Source organism: Aedes albopictus, chromosome 2 (genome assembly GCF_035046485.1).
Source record: "Aedes albopictus strain Foshan chromosome 2, AalbF5, whole genome shotgun sequence".
Classification (NCBI taxonomy): domain Eukaryota; kingdom Metazoa; phylum Arthropoda; class Insecta; order Diptera; family Culicidae; genus Aedes; species Aedes albopictus.
The window spans coordinates 338117515-338131021 of record NC_085137.1 but is presented as its reverse complement, the minus strand read 5'-3'; the positions used below and the strand labels follow the sequence as shown (position 1 = coordinate 338131021).

General features: G+C 38.8%; 1 long non-coding RNA gene across 1 annotated transcript; it reads left to right on the top strand.

Moving 5' to 3' along the window:
• The first annotated feature begins 3522 nt into the window (after positions 1-3522).
• On the top strand, positions 3523-4835 carry LOC134287206 (uncharacterized). The gene is made up of 3 exons (XR_009997118.1): positions 3523-3904; positions 4174-4191; positions 4299-4835. It is a non-coding gene; the product is annotated as an uncharacterized LOC134287206 (long non-coding RNA).
• Positions 4836-13507: the final 8672 nt, after the last annotated feature.

Below are 13507 nucleotides of genomic sequence, written 5' to 3'. Positions count from 1 at the left end.
AGGGTAAGCTGGCACAACTAGTCAATGAGGCATGCCGTATAAAATTTGATATCCTAGGACTGAGCCAAGCCCGTTGGCTGAACTTTGGAGAAGACAGATTGGTCACAGAGAACAGACATCCAAGTCAAATCTGAATTTTGTGTAAGGAATATTTCATCAGCAACACAAGTGGCAATAGCGTGGCGCTGCAATCGGTTAATTTCCCATATAAATTTAATTCACCACTTGAAATGTTTCAATTCACCACTGACTGTGGCAATATGGTGTTTGGCGGCGTTAGTGCTGTCACCGTGTATTGGTCTGCAACCTTACTCAAGTGAAGATTCAAATCCTTACACAAATTTCTGAATAAAATTTGTTCTAGCCTGGATGTCTGTTCTCTGTGGATTGGTGTCGGGCCAAATTCTGATATACTGTGGCCTACGAGGTGAACACTGCCGTGGAGTAGGTTTTCTGCTCAGCACTCACGCCCACGCTGCGCTCATGAAGTGGGAACCTTTTTAATGAGAGGATAAATGTAGCCAGGATTCGAAATCTTATTGCTGACTGCACCCCAAATTGGACTATCACACTATTTTTGGTACGCCTAAAAAGTGTGATAAAAGTGCACAATTGCCTCGGATCGCATCGACGTCTTCGGAGCACTTATTCCTTGATTTACAAAGAATAAGTGCACCGAAGACGCCAACTCGATCCGACGTGGTCCTGCGCTGCAATCACACTTTGAAGGTGTGTGCACACTATTGTGTCAGTCCAATTTGGGGTGCAGTCAGCAATAACATGATCCAATCACAGAGAACAGACATCCAAGTCAAATCTGAATTTTGTGTAAGGAATATTTCATCAGCAACACAAGTGGCAATAGCGTGGCGCTGCAATCGGTTAATTTCCCATATAAATTTAATTCACCACTTGAAATGTTTCAATTCACCACTGACTGTGGCAATATGGTGTTTGGCGGCGTTAGTGCTGTCACCGTGTATTGGTTTGCAACCTTACTCAAGTGAAGATTCAAATCCTTACACAAATTTCTGAATAAAATTTGTTCTAGCCTGGATGTCTGTTCTCTGTGATCCAATGTTACGCGTCAACCGATGCTGCCGAATTGCAAGACAAAGAGAACTTTTACAGTCAACTGAATGCTGTCGTGGACAAGATTCCGAAAGGTGATATCAAGATCCTCATGAGCGACTTCAACGCGAAGGTTGGTTCCGACAACTCGGACTATGAGCACGTCATGGGACGCCATGGTCTCGGAGAAATGAACGAGAACGGAGAGCTGTTTGCAGAGTTTTGTGGCAACAATGACATGGTGATTGAGGAATCTTTTTTTTAGTTTTTATTTTTGTGTATTTTAACTTAGATGCTAATTCTAATGAGGTTACATTGGTTACAACGATTGGATGCTTGTGGAAAAAGTTATTGATTTATTACCGATTAGTGATCCAACGAACGGCTTTTTGTTTTGTTTTATCAGCAGCACTGCTGCTGCCGTTGTTGCATGGGGTGGCGGGAGGCATCACCACCCCCAGAAACAGCAGCAGCCAAGGCAGCAGCTACAGTGCTGCTAATAAAACAAATCAAAAAGCCGTTCGTTGGATCACTAATCGGTAATAAATCAATAACTTTTTCCACAAGTTTCCAATCGATTAGCGGTCTTCGAAGGAAAGTTTCATGAATGATTTTTCTACAAGAAGCGTTGATCGAATTAAATTAAGGAGATAAGGGGCGAGCTCTGGGATTTTTTATCTGAAAGTGTAACTTTTCCCATACTAAATCCTATGAAAACTTTGAACCGCTTGCGCTAAATTATAGTTTCACCGATTGCGCTGAAATTTTGCACAGTTCATATGGGACCTAAATGGAATCAAAAAAAATGGTAGTGTTTGACCTCGAGCAAAGTTTAAGAGACGGCGTAAATAGTTTCGCTGATCGGGGTATTCACCCGGTGCCTTATCTTTTGTCTTCTTTGGCCTATCATCCCACATTATAGCACAAAAAAAAAAACTTACCGTACGAGTTCTTTTACGGTTTTTAAGGTTGACTTTTTTCGAGGAAAGTGGGCTAGCGAAAGTCTATGTTCCATACAAATTAACAAATGTCTGCATGGACAAAAATCTAGTAATAAGATCACCAAAATTTCTACGTCTACGTGGATCCCTTTGAGTCGATTCAGATCTACTGCGGCCCCTCGCGACCCCTGGTGAAGGCTGGCGAGCCCCCTGGGTGGTCGCGACTCACAGTTTGGGAAACTATGACCTATCTTTTGAAAATTGGTTGTGCTTGGTATTACACATTTTTATCGGATAAACGAAAGAGCAAAAGGATTGTAAAATGATGCAGACTGCAATCGTTCCCTGGACGTTGAGACCACTGAGCTAGTGTTTAATCCACACGGCTATCGACGCTCAAGGATATCATGTTGCTAAATATGTATAAAAATCAATCTATGAACGGATACTGCTTCATAGGGCGACCTTTTGATATTCATGCTAAACGATATGAATGAACGACAGGATTGTGGAACCTTTTGAAAGCAAACCGAACGTTTTGTCAGAAAGATGTATCGTAGATTTTTTTCCTTCCCCTCATGTAGTAAATAAACAAGTGATTCATTCGTTGTCATTGCTTTTTCCCCTGAGCGATCACAGCAAGCTGCGCGCGCGTAAGGACGTTTGAATTTTTCTGTCACGGGTTTTCTCGCGTTCGTGAAATTTTTGATTCGGCCGATAAAGAGTTTTCGAGTACAGGTACTGTTTTCTAGTGAAGCCTTGTTTTAAACTTCGTTATAAGTAAAACGTAGTGCTTGCGGTCTTTTTTCGTGTCCGTAAAATTGTATTCGGTGGATTATTTCGGAAAGTACCGTCAAAGTGTCGTCCTTCCTGTGGTAGGGCCGATCCGGGCTCCAGCGGAAGTGGATCGAGTGTGATAACGGCGCACAATGGTCGGAAAAAGATGAAATTCGGTCAAAACTCTTTTTATGTGTTAAATCGAAGTTATAGGTTGTCTAGATATGCTATATAGTATTTTTGGTGTTTTAAAAGGGGTATTCAAAAATTACGTAACTTAAATATTTTTAAAAACGGTATAAGTCAGTAAGCCCCACATTTTTTGCGTTTTTTGTTGGAAAATCAATTTGAATTCAATTGATTAATCAACTTTCGATCAAATCCAATCAAGTTTGTTCAAAACGTGTAAAAAATGTGGGAAGATAAATTTTATTTCAGTCAAAAATGGGAAAATAACGTAAAATATATGGGAAAAACATGCCTTTTTAAATAGGTCTAATTTGAAAAACTGCAATTTTCTGCAAAATATTTAAACGTTTTTATGCAGCCCTAAGCATGATGTTTAAGATGTACTATTCGAAATTGCGGCGACACGTGACGACACGAACCGTTTTTTAACTTAAAAATTACCAAAATTTCCAAGGTACAATATATGAAAATTTGAAAAGTTTTGTGACACATCATTTTTGCACCTTACGTGCATTCAAACTGCCCGGTAGTGTGCCGCGCGCGAATACGGACGTGGAATTTTCTCGTGCTGTGTTTTTGTCTACCGCCCGTCAGCATTTTCAAAAAGTTTGTCTTTTTTGCCAAAAAAAAAGAATGACTTGAGAACTCGTGTGAAAAGTTTGTCAAATCCATTACAGTGAAAAGGCGTGTATAGAAACTAGAAATAATGACGGCATTATTTATCTTGTGTTTGAGTGTTTGGCTTTTTCACAAAAATCTTCCGGACGGGGTGATAGCAAAATGTGTACCGCGATTAAAAAGTTAAATTTACACGGCGACTCGGATTGCAGGGCGTGTGAAAAACGAAGATATCCGCCGGTTCATTGCTATAGGAAAACGTGATTAGTGGGATATCAATCAGAAGATTGCAATCATTGGGAATGAAGGTGTGCAAGTGTACAGGGACTATACGATGCCAAACAAAGTGAAAAAGTAACATTATGTAGTGGAACACTTTGAAATGCCAAAATTAACAATTTTTTACCAAAGATTGGCTGACAGAAGCATAATAAGTGATTTTATGACTGTGCTCTAAAACGAGTGCTAAGGCTGTATTTCGTTTTCTGACATGTTTTTTTTCTCGCTCCGCGTACTTTTGAATTTAACCGTCGAATTGGTGAAAAGTCTTATTTCGAGCTATATTTTACTTATTCAGCAAGATTTTCATAGAAATGTATGTAGTAGTGCCGCGTTAGATTTTCTAGATATTTTGTGCTGTGTTGCGTGTAGACTTCAATTGTGAATATCGGCTGATGAAAACTGGTTTCCTCCTTGTGGCAGTGCGGATGAATTTGTTTGCCTTTTGTCATTTAAACTGTGCCACAGGACACAAGACACGTTATATGCGATTCGGATGAAAAGTTAGATTAATGCTCAAGCACCCGTCTTCAAGTTATAATACGAATCAAACCACCAGTTATCAAGATTCAACTACTGGACGTCACTGAAGCAGGGAAATCGCTCCTCAAACGGAACTAACGATGGACCTTTCAAATTTGGTGAGAATGTTTCATGCTTCTTCTTTTACTTGTTCTATTTTTAATACCCTATATTGTTATATAACTACATAAAAGTTGAAAATTCGCTATTTTCAACATCCTTTCATCTATTGGAAGCTGCTTCAGTTCTGGGCTCTTTCTAAGTTGATGAAGGGATTTATAAATGCTTGCAAGGACTTGGCCAGGTGTGTGGAGCTGAGTAAGTCTATGGCATTGTAGATAGTAGCGAAATCACCAATGTCAATGGATATATTCAACTTTGCAACTCCATCCAAGATTTGTGCAAGTATTCATGCTATGCTATGCTATGCTATGCTATGCTTACGTGCATTCAAACTGCCCAACAACAAGCTTTCATATGCTGGATAACATAAATCATATATTCCATTCTCAAAATATTATTATTTTACTTTTTTCGAATGATTCATTTTTCAATTTTATGACTTAGGCCACTTTGGCAGTGAAAATGTCATTGAAATACAAAAGCTGGTATGTTTTTAATAAAGAATCATAAAACTACAATACATTAACTTTCTTATAGGTGAAAAAAAGTTTAAAAATATCACATTCGTTTTTTGGGAGTTTTGGCCGCCCCTTTGTATGGAGCCCGACCAATGTGCGGCGCGCGGGAAGTTTTGTGAGGTGGTGAAATTTTTGGTGGGCGCCATGAAGAAAAAAAGGAAAAGGGCAAAGAAAAAAAGTGTGGAGTGCTGTATACGGTTCCTTCGGGAAATTGTGCGACGTTCCCGTCGCGGTTTTTCTTTCTTTTTGTAAAAAAAATGAATTGGAAATTTGAGTGCTCATATGTCCGCCGCACGCAAAACAGCAAGTTCCGTAATCTTAAACGCCCAAGTGCCGGGCGTTTCGTTGTTAAGGCGTTTCGTACTATGCCACCATCTTCGCTTGGAATGATCCGCATAATTTGTAGTATGAAGTATTGGACTATCAGCTGCATTTTTCGTAAAATGTGGGTTAATTTTGTGTTAATTGTGAAAACACGTGTTCCACCAAGAGAATTTCGAGAACCAATGCAGAAATACTGCTCACAAGTGTTATTTGGATCAAAAGTGGTGATTTTTTCAACCCGGAATGAAACCATACACACAAATGAAACCAATCCTCAAGATTTAGCAACTGGACATCACTGAAGCAGAGAAATCCCCCCCTAAGCTGATCCAACGATGCATTATTCAAATTTGGTGAGAATGTTTCATGATACTTGTTTAACCTTTTTATTCTCATTATTATATACATACAATAATATAATTTATTATATATCGGAGCGTTTGGTACGGTATGTCCACGCATCCTTCCTCCCCTGTAGATTCATGAAGTGATTCGAAATTGAAGAAAAATGCAATGAATTCGAAACATTTCAACGGATCATCTTTGCGGTAAACGCTACGCAGTAGGCCTGGCCGCTTTGACGCTTGTGTCATATCTCTGATATGCTGCAAGCATCAATACTGATAAGAAAAATAATCGGGCGTAATCTAACCCGATTATTTTCCAGGATGCTTTCTTGTACTGGCTGCGTATGTGTTAGATTAGATTAGATTAGATTAGATTAAGTGATTCATTCGTTGTCATGGTCACTAAATGAGCAAGCTGACGTTAGAAGCGTCGCGTTAAAAAATCAGTATTGGGCGATGGGGGAAACATGGGGGAAAAGCTGGCGTCACAAATCGAACTGAGTTTGTTCCTGACCTTAATGTCTTAGTATTAAGTCTATGGTAGTGCTTCCACTTATTCTCGTTCAATGATACTCAGAGAGTATCATATGATTCATCCAACTATACTCCACTCATATTTAAAGATAGTCTATTGAATCAACTAGAAGCTTAGTTTTAATTAATATTTCACTGTTAATACTTGTATATGGTTGTTTTGATTATAAAACATGGTGCGTGTGACTGTAGAAAAATGTCCAAAATAACAAAACATCTTATTCAAAATAACTATCAGCTCATTAGTCCACATAACTATCAGAAATATCCCAAGAAACAGAACTAGTTGAATAACAGTTTCTTAAACTAAAGTTTACTTAAGAGTGGTTTGTTCCACTCTTGTACAGCTAAAATGTTTGTTGGGATTATCTCATCATGCCAACAGTCTTCTCCTTGAAGGAATCCCAGGAGGATTTCCTGGAAAAATTCCTAGAGAAATTGCCGCAATTCATGGATCAATTTCTGGAGGAATTTCTGCAGAAATTCCTTAGGTAATTTCTGGTGGAATATTTAAAGAAATCCTGGAGGAATCTGAATAAAATCCTGGAGGAATGTCGCTATGTCTGAACTAGCAGATTATAAAAGCAGATTGTAAAAATATACATCGGGTTTCTTTCCACAGAATATCATAATTTATGCTATATTATCATATGCAGAAAGTTTTAAAAAATTTCATCGGGGACATTTTGATTTTTTTAATTCTTTTTAGCTGTTTTTCATACAAATTTGCATGAAGATCTTATTTTCGGCCAATTTCTCTTCCCTACAAAATGTATGGAAAAATTTTCACCGATAGAATATTTTATAACCTTCTGCAAATGAAAATATAGCTTGACTGCTGATGTTTGGTGGAAAGAAAACCGATGTACATTCAATTTTTATAATCTGCTGGTTCAGACATAGCGTGTGTCTGGTTGAATTCCTATAGAAATCCCTGTGAAAATCCAGGAGGATTGCTTGGAGGTATTGCTAAAAAAATCCTTGAGGGATTCCTAGAGCAATGCCTGCAAGAGTTCCTCTAGAGAATTTCCTTGAGAAATTTCGTGGAGGAATTCTTAGAAGATTTTTTTGAAGAATTACTGGAAAAAATTCAGGAACAATCTCTGTAGGAATTCCTGTATGTATCTTTAGAGGAATACCTGGAGGAATCTCTGGAAAGATTCCTGAACGAATCTCTGTAGGATTTTTAACAGGAATCCCTGTAGGAATTCTGAGAGAAATCCTGGAACAATTACTGAAGGAATTTCTGGATAAATTTCCTGAGGAATTCCTGGACGAATTCCTGGAGACAAGCCTGTAAGAGCTCCTGAAGGAATCTCTAGAGAAATTCCTTGAGAAATCTCCAGATGAATTCCTAGAGGAATCTCTACAATTATTCCATGAGGAATCGCTGAAGAAATCCCTGGAGGAATTCCTGGAGGATTTTTTTGAAGAATCACTGGAGAACTTTCAGGAATAATCTCTGGAGTAATCCCTGTAGGATCTTTTCAAGAATCCCTACAGGAATACTCAGAGGAATCTTGTAACGATTCCTGAATGAATTTCTGGAGGAATTTCTTAAGGAATTCCTGGAGGAATCCCAGGGCACATTCCTGGAGATATGCCTGTAAGAGCTCCTGGAGGAATCTGTAGATAAATTCATTGAGAAATCTCCAAACAAATTCTTGGATGAATTCCTGGAGGAATCCCTGCATTAATTCCATGAGGAATCGCTAGAGAAATCCCTGGAGGAATTCCTGGAAGATTTTCTTGAAGAATTACTAGAGATCTTTCAGGAATATTCTCTGGAGGAATCCCTGAAATAATTCCTGGAGGAATCCCAGGACGAATTCCTGAAGAAATCCAAGGATCAATTTCTGACGGATTTTAGGAGGAGTTTCTGAATAAATCCCAGGAGAAAGTACTCAAGAAATCGCTGAAATTCTTGAGGAAATCCTAAAGGAATCCTAACAAGAATACGATGATGAGGATGAGATCATATTGCTTCAGAAGGAACTCTTGAAGGATTCCCTGTACCAGTTTCCAAAGAAACTTCATAGCGAATCTCGGAATCAATCCCAAGAAAAATTCCTAAGGGATTCCTGGAGTTCCTGGAGAAAGTCTTGGATTAATTCCTCGAGGAGTTTTTTCCAGTAGGAGCTACTGAAGGAATCCCATGAAGAGTTCTTATTATTATTGACTCTTTATTATGAGAATTTTCAGCCCGAGGCTGGTTCATCCCCTAAAGAAGAGTTCTTTGAAGCATTCTTAAAATAATACCGGAAGTTGTTCCTGAAAGAATCACAGAAAGAATTCCCGGGTGAATCTCTGGAAGAATTCTTGGAGGAGTTTCTGAAGAAATCCCATGAGGAATCCCGGTTGGAATCCTTAGGGAATCTGAGGAAAGGTAGAATTTCTGGTTTCTGGTTCTTAGCAGATTTTCTGCAGGAATCTCTGGATAAAAAAGTATTGAAGGAATAATTGGATGGACTCCTAAAGGATATTTTGTACAATATGTTAAAGCATTAGTTTTTGATTAATTTCTAGTGCATGCCGCTTAAAAGTCAGCCAGACACCTCCCCCCCCCCCCTGGACCCCCTCCAAACAAAAATCCTAGTTACGCCAGTGTCCCTGAGAAAATCATCAGCCTCATTGAAGCACCGTACAGGAAATTTTCGGGCTGAGTACTGGACATCGGTCTTATCCGATCCCATCCGTGTCGTTACTGGAGTGAGGCAAGGGTGCGTGTATCACCGCTACTGTTCCTCATCGTAATCGACGAAATCCTAGGTGGGTGCAATTGATCGTGAACCAAATCGTGGATAGCTGTGGCAGCCAATTAGGGGCCGTCTATAAATAACGTAGCATTTTTGGCCAATTTTCAATACACCCCTCCCCCTCGTAGTCTTTTTTCCCATACCTAATACATGGCTCTTAGCAATTGCAGGGATTCCCTCCTCCCCATAAAATGCTATGAGTAAGCATGTAGAGTAAGCTCAGTGATCTTGCCGATCGCTCCTCGGCGGCTGGTCTTACAATCAACGTTAAAAGATCAAATAGTTCAATGTAGACACGGTTAACCCTTCCAGCCTCAACGTAGATGAGCAAGCAGTGGAGAATGTTGAAAGCTTCCACTATCTTTGTAGCCGATGGTGACACCAACATCTACATAGTTTCACGGATCAAGAAGCCGAGGACTGCCTTTGCGTGTTTATGAAATGTATGGAAAAGTAATCAGATCAGTCGACGCACCAAAATCCCAATTTTCAACTCGAGTGCTCAATCTGTTCTGCTTTACGCCAATGAAACTTGGTGTGTATCAGTGGAGAACACTCATCGTCTGCAGGTCTTCATCAATAGATGCCTGCGGTATATAATTCATGCATGATGGCCGTACAATTGGATCTTCAAAGTGGTGCTCCGTCGTCGATATCAGCAAAGCCGCTAGCGACAGGAATCCGGGAGCGAAGGTAGAGGTGAGTCGACCATACTCTACGCAGAGGCGGGAACGAAATCTGCAAGCAAGCGTTAGATTGAAACCCAAAAGGACATCGCAGCAGAGGCAGACCCAGCGACTCATGACGGTGCAACCTCAGCAAGGAAATAAAGCAAGTCGACAGGAATTTGACCTGGTTAAGGTCAAGGCGATGGCGGGCAATCACCTAGGATGGAGACCTTCCAATTCGGCCCTCTGCACCATCATGGGCGCTCAGGATTGAAAATAAATAGTTATAATTTGCTACATTGTATTGTTATTGTTTGTGGTTTTATTGTATGCCTAAAAATTAGTTACAGAGTCAGACATACCACAAACATTGCATTATCAGCTTAAAAATATCACTGCATTGTTCGGCAAACGCACTGCATGGAAAGTCATGCATAAATGACATAATTATTACCAAAGAATTAAATTAAACGTGATAATAGCCGTTAATGATAACGATGACAGTAATCCAACACTTTACAATTACCGCTGACCAAACCGTCTGCCCTACGTACGTGATAGTGGATAACAGCCGACCACAACGTAAACTGCTCTGATGGGGATTTTGATGGTTCAATCAGGTTCATGGATAAATTATACATGGACAGCTGTATTTACGTTGTGCTGGATCATAGGCACTAGGTAATTGCCAGGTCTAGCAGTTGTATGTAATGGCAGTTGGCACCATAAATTACAGGGATAATTCACTTCAGATGCTGCGTGCATTGGAGTTTTGCAAACGATTGCCTTTGGGGGTAGCGGGGTGGCGATGCTGCTACATGTTTGAAGAGCCAACAAACTAATCGATCATCAAATTTATGGCGCTAATTTAATGCGTGGTTCTCGGCTTCAACAGCGTTATGCTGGAGATAAGTTTTTCCAATAGGTAATCGGTGCTTGCTACAGGAAAGCATTTAGGTGTTGCTAGATTTATTGTAGGTACATCCAGCCATATTCAGTTGTTCAATTCCGCTAATGCGAGTTTTTCGTTAATCGTAATATTATAGTACCTGTTCTACGAGGTAAATATAACCCAACCGTCGTGAATGAGTTAAAATAGGATATCGCGCCACTTGGGCGGTGGCTTCTATATTCGTCTGTTTTCCACTATAACTCAGTCAATTTCAAACCAATTGACTTAAAATGTTGTACACGGGTAGAGGCTATACCTATCTCACTGCATTCGAAAAATTGTGTCAATTGGTTCAAATTTGACTGAGTTATAGCGGAAAACACACGAGAATAGAAGCCACCGCCCAAGTGGCGTGATTCCTTAACATTAGTGGAAATCAACCATTTGAAAGGTTTAGGCAATGAAACATGGTGCATATCGGACAGGTTTTAATGTTTTATTATAATTTTATCATCATCTAAGGTAGGGTCTGGAACCATTTGGACAGGATCACCTATTTTGGACACTTGCTGCTATAACTCGGTAAATTTCAAACCGATTGACTTGAATTTTTGAACATGGCTAGATACTGTGCGTATCTGATCGTGTCTCAAAAATCAAGTCTATCGGTTCAAAATTGACTGAGTTATTACAGGAAGTGCCCAAAATAGGTGCTCCTGCCAAAATGGTCCCAGACCCTAGTTTTTCATATACCGTCGATGGGGGTGACAATGGGTCTGGGGGGTGAGATTGGGTCAAAACGGAGAAACATAAAATTTGAAATAGCTCATCAACTATCGCTAATTTATATTGAAAACTATCTATTATTTCAAAGAGGGGATGTTTTTACACGTCATGATGCAGAATAAGATGTTTTGCAATAATTTTTTTTTGTTAAATTTGTGGCTAAACTTATTTGATGAAACTACTAGTAAATCACTCTGAAAAAATTTCTCCTTCGTAATGTTTAACACAAGTACCTAACCATAAATTTTCTTATAAGTGATTAGCTGTAGGTATTACCTGGTTGATGAAATGAAAAAAGCGGGATGTCATTGCTCTTGTTATTTAAAAATTCAATATTTTTGACCCTACACTACCCGTCATAAGTACGGACTCACAAAAAGTATTGCAACAATATTGCATCACCCTCACTCACCTCGATATCTCTAAAACCAGAACACCTACAAAAATACCGCATTCAGAAAAGTTGTTGCTCTTGGGCTTCTGAATAACTTTGCTGAAGACAGCATCTTTGTAAGTCTTCAAGTTTTTGAGATATCGGGGTGAGTCAGGGTGATGCAATATTGTTGCAATACTTTTTGTGAGTCCGTACTTTTGACGGGTACCTAGTGTATGTCCAAATATTAAGAATGGGGGTGAGATTGGGTCAAGCAAGTTATCGAGTGCACATAACCTTACTTATAATTCAACTTGTTATCCAGTCCCCATTTGACGTTAGTGTGGTGCCATGTTTACCGTATCTTCATAAAAGCACGCTTTCTTTCGAAAATATGTCGAGAAGTATCAAACGAGTGTGCTAATACGTTTAGTGCCAAAAATCATTTATAACAATACACTCATGCATTTGGACAGCTCCGCTAATCATCAGCTAATCTTTAGAGTGCTGCAATATCGTAAGCTCACAAAATAGACTTAATAGCGTTTCTATATCTCAAGATGGAGTGATTTGCTTTAGCAATATAGAGGCCAATGATCATGTACATAAGAGTTTATAACGGAGGGTTTGGTTAAACATTTCTTATGCAGTATACTATAAAACTATCATGTTTTTTTTTACAATCAATCTTTAAATGCGCCCTTCCTCATTGTAATCCCCCCTCCTCTCATGAAGGTTGAAAATCTAAATGAGGATGATTATGGTGGCTAAAAATGGCGATACAGCATACAAACATTATGTTATCAAATTTCAACCATTTTTTCGGTTGTATTAGGCCTTTTATGTGGATTAATCATCTTTTAAAATTACCTAAATATTAATTCGTCATGATAACATTGTGTTTTAAGTAGGTTTACTAGATATGATCAATAAAATTAACTTATATTCTCAGATAGGCGATTTCGAATACTTTGACCCATTCTCACCCCCTCTAAGGGGTGAGATTGGGTCAATTTTCAATCATTTATAGTTTAGTAAGCAATTCATATAAAGTGGTACTTTCTTGCTAAACTATCATTACTACATAAAGCCTGTATCCGCAATAAATCGGGACACAGAAGTACGGCTGTAGCTCTGTAATGAATCGGTAAAATTGGCCCAATAATTGACTGAGAACTCTTTGGTGTATGTGTATTATTTGTGCCAAATTTCATTAAAATCGATGCATTACGTTTAATTGTGGATGAAAAACAAACCTACGTGGTGTTAAGCATTTTGTACAATCATGACCAATTTTCATTCGCATAATAGATGGTTCTTTTTCGCTACAGTTCAAAGTTCTGTAATGATAATTATGAAATTTACTTGGCAGTTATGATACTTATAGAGACACTTTCTTGCAAAATTTCATCAACTTTGATCAATTGGTTTGAAAGCTACTGATTCTGATAGGGGTGGGTGTTAGTGAAAATTTTTCGTGTTTTTTATGTGCGATGTTTAGCTATTCATAACTTTTGAATTTCTCTGCCAATTTTCATGAAATTTTCACAGAAAGTAGTTGATTATGTGTATATAATGGCTGCAAAATTTGATGATTATTGCTTTAATACTTTCAATAGTACAATCGAAACAATAGAGGGTGCTGACTAATGGCTGTCTGAGGGGCTAAAATCACGTACAGGCCCAGTACATGTTTCGACTATAAAATTGTTGATCGTGCATCGATTTTTTTGAAATTTTACCTATGCAACAAATGTAGATTGATGGGTTTGTGTTCAAAATTTCAGCC